This window comes from Homalodisca vitripennis, unplaced genomic scaffold, assembly GCF_021130785.1.
Source record: "Homalodisca vitripennis isolate AUS2020 unplaced genomic scaffold, UT_GWSS_2.1 ScUCBcl_277;HRSCAF=1898, whole genome shotgun sequence".
Taxonomy (NCBI): domain Eukaryota; kingdom Metazoa; phylum Arthropoda; class Insecta; order Hemiptera; family Cicadellidae; genus Homalodisca; species Homalodisca vitripennis.
Window position 1 is genome coordinate 82,175 of NW_025776423.1, and position 6,452 is coordinate 88,626.

General features: G+C 31.8%; 1 long non-coding RNA gene across 2 annotated transcripts; it reads left to right on the top strand.

The window, feature by feature from the left end:
* Positions 1 to 3,767: 3,767 nt before the first annotated feature.
* Positions 3,768 to 6,125, top strand: LOC124370555. Of its 2 annotated transcripts, XR_006923191.1 has the most exons (4): positions 3,768 to 3,995; positions 5,504 to 5,545; positions 5,712 to 5,894; positions 6,074 to 6,125. It is a non-coding gene; the product is annotated as an uncharacterized LOC124370555 (long non-coding RNA). The 2 variants fall into 2 exon arrangements; XR_006923190.1 differs by lacking the exon at positions 3,768 to 3,995 and having other exon boundaries at positions 5,426 to 5,545.
* The last annotated feature ends 327 nt before the right edge of the window (positions 6,126 to 6,452 follow it).

Genomic DNA, 6,452 nt, shown 5'->3' on the forward strand with positions numbered 1-6,452 from the left:
AGCTTGTACAGGTTGGTATATCACTTAGCTTGGCCACACTACCATTTTGCAAAGAACTATTTTCTGAGTTGGTTCAAATTATAGTTCTTCTGCAAATACTAAAACGAACATGTTCTAATTAATGAAACTAATTATTTCATGATACTTCAGCATACGACTGGCATTATCTATTTGTTTAATACAACTTTCTGTAATGGGTTTATATACTTATTCTGCTATAAAAATCCATAAAAAATTAGAGAAATAAGTTTTTCTGGTCCATAGATTGTTATTTCTGATAATTACTATAACTAACTTACGTCATACGAATAGCATATTTCTTAACAATCAATAATTATTCCTCGTTACCATGAAAACAAAATTTAAACCAATTTCAAACCATTTAAAAACCTTGGAAAAATGTTTTAGTACAGAAGCATTGTGAGTAATTTTCCTTCAAGTTGATACGGACAGAGTTCATATTCAGTCTTATTCCGAGCTATGACCCGAACACCACGGCTGAGCCTCTGTCATTTTGGCTGGAATATTCTTAAAATGGATAAGTCAGAACAAGATATTTTTCATTGAATACGATTCACGTAGATGTTGTTTTGTATGTATAGCTGTATATGTTGTCAGAACATTTGTGTTAAACATTTAAGCCTTGAGTTTAGATTGTAGCAACTCATGACTTTAACTTAATAACTGTAGAACAGCAGAAGTACTATAACCTACTTATTTTACTGTAATTTAGCTATATGTAATTAATGTATGGGCAACAGCCACTATTTTACATACATGTCCATTATTATCAATACCGCTGAGGCAGTACAGTTAATTAAATATTTGCATAAATTAAACAAACTTATCACTCTACAATGAAGTTATACACGCGATTGTTTTGCATTGTTCACAATCAAAATATAAGTGTATTTCCTCAGACGTATTTAATTTTGGCTTTTTATAATGCACAAAAGAGGGGATAATATAGTAGAAAAAACAAAGGAAAAGAATAACTTGCGAGTATACAAGTGTATTAATAGACACATTTAAATGTTAAACTGGCGCCACCAATGCTTGTTGCCAGAACCTGTTCTAAAATTTCTCCCTTATGATATTTACTTTGAAAAGTATTTATTCACTTGTTTAATGTTTTAAGTGGTATACCAGAGTCAATTGTTAGAGTTCAAGTACTCAACCTGGTTCTTGAAATCTTTGGGAAAGATTAGCTTAGAAAAAAAAATAGTTTTGGGAGTTGTTGTGATGGTCAACATAGGAAAGTATCAGTAGTTGAAAATATGAAATAATTACTTGCTTTTCTAAAATTATATTTCTTAAGCTTTACACACTAAAACTGACCTCCAGGCAAGTAAATATATTTTTAATTATATTTAGATATTTTACTAACGATTTTCTTTCCCTTGTAATTGCCTGAAATTGATTAAAATATTACGTAAATTTCAGTATTGAGTATAAAGAGCCCGGAAAAAGTTTAAGGAAAGATTCTAGTTTTATATTTTGTATCCCTTACGAGGCTGTGTTATTTTGATTCCACTAAGAGTAGCGTGGTTGAAAATCGATTTCCTCCAGGTCAACCAGTAAACTCGGATTGATTGTTTCATTTATAAGCTTTATATGAACACGCGTAGGTCACCCGGCGTTGTAACTGTATTATCTCATTGAAGTAGACAATGTTGTTATAGCTGTACTAGATGTTTATGTTAAAAAGCATTACTGTTTGTGTTGGATCAAATCTAAATACACAAAAGTTAAGAGTGTTAACTTTCTCATGCCACTTGCCAGAAGCGAGGTTGTTTGGTCAACCTAAGAGTGTCATCGGGCATCCACTAGGTGACTAGGTGATCATAGTGGAACAGAAGTTTCGAAATCAGTAATGAGTTTTAGCTAATTTAGCTATCATTAAACTACACGTATAGGGTAGTCTGAGTCAGAAGTGAATATGTATTCAACGTCACCAAACCCCAGGAGGAATGCATGTGTTATTCGCTGCAAAGCACTCACAGCTTTTCCTCAACCATCTCCTTTAAAGCAGATATTGGGGATAAATGTACATTTGCGCCAGTATCCCTAAGACAACGGTGTTCATCAATCTGTCCTTGATAAATAAACGTCGGAATTACATTAGTGCGAGATCACTAGCCGATAATAGTGATCCCGGCTTTTTCCCGAGACATTGATGGCGTGCTGACGAGGTTTGGTACATTTACCGGTTTAGTTTCCAAATATCCTGTGATATCAGCACATTTAATTTCGTTTTCCACTGCTGGGACTCAAATAAATATTCAATTACGAGTTGGTTCTCGTTTCGTCTCCTTTGACGTCACCAGGAAGTCGGTAACGGTAGTAGCCCCCGCTACTTGTGGTCGTGGCTAACTTCCAACACAGCATCAGTGAGATAAGGACGGAAATTATTAACAGAGGATATTATTAAGTATATTTAATAAAAGGAAAGATTCCATGAGATTCATAAATCTATGAATTCCATTGTTATAAAGTTTCTACATAAACGAAATTCACAATAGTTTCAATATCGAGTCGCTTGTAATCGTTGTAAGCTTGTCCGTAGTAGTTCAATGATTAGCACAGGTCTTATCGTTTTAATATTATTCTTATTATTTATATGGAATTCTTATCATATCATATCATAATATTAATTTAAGAGTATATATAATAATATTGATACATCTCTCAAGTCAGCACATTGTGCACTAGAAAGATTGGGTGGAATTGGATCGAAATTCTACGTCAATCGTAACAACATTTTATATGGGGTAAGCACTATATTAATATTACTTAGATTGCAACCGAGAATAGAATAAATTGCCTTTAAATATAAACCGCTCTGTTACATAAAATACTATTTTCTTGTTTAAATTTACCCCGACATCAATAATACCTTATAAAAATATAATCTGAAACATTAAACTGTATAACTCAGTAATTATTCTGTAATGTTCACCACGTCTCAGTGACAATTTACATATCCACATTATTCTCTTGTTGAGGAAGTGCATATTGTCTGTGATAGATTGCAGCATACGTGACGTAACCTACATATCTCAAATAACCAACCTAATAAGGGAGGGGAGTATTACATGGTAGAAGGGTGACGACCTGCCCAAGGACTGGCCCTAGTACCATGTAATACTCTAACCTGGGTGCGCATAACAGTGTCACTGCAGCCATTGCTGTTTGTTCTAGTAACAGTGATGAATGCACGGCTACTGTTTTAAGCACAGGCAGTCCCAATCCCTACCAAGGTTGGTCATTAGATGATTTAAAGTAACATTTCAATAGATCTCATATACATTTCCTTCATGAAATATTTTCCGTCGGTATATTATTATCTGACGGTGATTTGAAATTTATTTCTGTGTCTGACGGTTAGTTACTTTTAATTTTTTTTCCGATGTAGTAGACTTTTCTCTGCATATTTTTCAGACTTGGTCTACTTACTCTTAAGTGTTCTTTGTTTATACAAGTTGCTCTAAAAGTAATGCGCAGAAACAATGTCAACTTACGAAAAATAAAGGATGGCACCGATTTTGAAAAATCAAAATCAAATCCAAACAGCAGTTCCTTCACAAAATGGTTTTTAACTACAAAAGTAATAGCTGTTCTGAACGAAGGTTTGTCCACCTAAGTGACTGGACTTTAATCAAATTAACTTATTGGATATTATGTTTTTAAGTATTTTTTTTTAATGTAACATATGGTCTCACCGTTTTAATTTTCTCTGATTGTTGTTGCGTTGTGATGTAGTTAATGTGTTTTAAGGTTAGGAAATATTTTCAAATGATTTATATTCTTAGTTTTGTTAAATGAATATTGATAGTGAATGATCCAGTTAGTTCTATATACGTTATTGGACACATTACTTCATAGACTATAATATAACAAAGCCGTTAATATGAAAGTTTTGTAACGGAATAGCGTTATAAATAGAAACTTTTGTTGATTACAGACATTAAGTAGGGCTGTATTAAAAATGTGTGGTAACTATAACTTTTCTCATATTTTGAATGTAAGTTATTACAAACCTAACGATTCATAAAAAAATAATCTCGCTTATTAAGTAGTATGGTGATCACGCATTTTTACTCAGTTAAGAATTGGGAACAAACCACAAAGTTGTTTTGTAGAATGTTAGAAAAGAAAATATTCTAAGAAGAGTCAGATTTTATTTACAGTAGAATTGATTTAATTGTATAGTTAGATCGAATGGTTCCTGGAAATGAACATTGAAATAAATATGAACTCATATTGAACTGTAATTTTAATTAACTGGATATTCCGAGAACAAATTAAGCTACTAACTTGAAGTCCGTGTGGCTAAGTGGATGTACCTCTTTCTATCCTTAGAGAAGCCTGTTACGTGAAAAATTATTTTAATTTAAGCATATGTTAAGCATAATACATTCTTTCTAACTACTCAAACAGTATTGTATAAAATTATTACTAATCAAAATCTGTTTATGATACAATACTGCAAAAAACTAATGTTTATACTTTTTATACGCAATATTTGTTAAATTATACATATTTAATGGAGAAAGATTCAATGAACTGTTTTTCAGTAAGTTCTGTGCTGTATAAAGTGTAGTGGTGTAGCTAATGGACTTGCAAGGAGTTTACACATTAACTCATCTTTTCACCTCTCCTCTTGCTCGTCTTGAGCTATACGCTAATCCTTTCTCTAGAGAAAGCCCTCTTTAATACCTCATGTCTTTTATTGGACCGTACTGAAAAAGTATTATTATTAGTTACTTCTAACGCATTAAATGGTCAATAAAATACTATTTAGTATTAAAAAACTAAGCTTTATTACTTTTCAGATTGAAACGTACGTTACTAAGTGAATTAATCTACCAGCACAAAATGGAAATGTAAATTGAATTTTAGAGCTTGATACAAAGATGCCTACAAGTTAAGTTAGTTAAGAAAGCTGATATTACGCACAAACACACTTGGCCTTTTTTATTTATATCTGTTCACCTAATAATACAACATCCATGACTTTTTTACTACCTTGGTTTACGTGTTTCTCCTTTCTGTATGACTGAAATGTGTTCCTGTGACGCCTCTCTCGTGCCATTTCTTCTTTTGTATAAATAACGCCTTCCAATAATCTACAGACTCTAGTAAAATATCAATTTTGCTCTCCGTCAAATGTTTAGTTACTAATTAATACACTATTCACATGTCCGATAAATTTCTTTGTTTACATTTGGCGCAATACGACGAATCACAAATATATGTAATATCATTAAAAGTATGTTTTATAATAGGCATATTTCATATATCATGTAAAAATATCAGGTTAAAGTCTTGTACAATATGTATATATTTAAAGATAATTATATTGGTGCGTTTTATATATATATATATATATATATATATATATATATATATATATATATATTTAAATACACTATAACCCTTTATTATCTATATGAACAAATACTTGTTCTGTTCTTATTACTTCCTTATAATTATGTTTCAGGTAGCAATATTACTTAAACTCAATGCGAGAAGATCCAGTACCGTAAGTATTTGGAATGTTACAGGTGTAAATTTAATGCCATTCTGAAACTGCAGTTGTAGTCAAATATCTAGACTGTAAAAATTGTATTATAAGTTACTAGAAATCAAACAGCCAACTCAATTGTGTCATTTTTGTGATTCGAGAGTTTTGTTCTGATTATTTTCAGGTGGCCTCGGTCCTGCGTTGGCTTGGCGTCCTCTCTGTGACACTAACATTTAACACTACTCCACGTGTGTTGCAAAACACGCAAAGTATGAATGTTTTGTATGAATGAAAGTGTGAGAGTGTGCGTGCGTGTAGAACTACATTTAACTAGAACAAGTAATCCTCCACTTCACAACACATTAAGGTATAATAAATTTATCTGCTTATATTATACTTAAGTTTACATATTTTTGTTCCATGATTATACTTAATTTTTAATAATCCTTATTTAATTAAGGTATATTTCTGTAATTATATTGGTTATGGCAAGTGCATGGCTTACCATTTTATATTATTATATGCGGTATTTTCTGATTGTTACAGGGTGATGCGGCCAGTGCGGCAGGAGGTCGCCCCACTTACACTAATACACACACGACACATACACTAGGTAATGTATTGTTCTACTTAAAAACATCATAATGAATTTGGCTCCAACTTTTGTTTCAGAATGGCACACTTATATCAATTAGTTTAGTGTATGTTTATAAGAATAGTTCATAACCTATATACTTACTCATAACAGTAGTAACAAATTTGTCAATTGTATTGTACTATAAGTGTATTTATAACAGTAAATGAATAGTAAAATATTTTATACTTTAGTTCTAAGAAATGAACCCGTTTGGTTTATGATCATTCACTATTAAAGTAGAACAGAAGAACAAATTGTAAAACTGCAGTGTTTCAGGTTTTTCAGGTG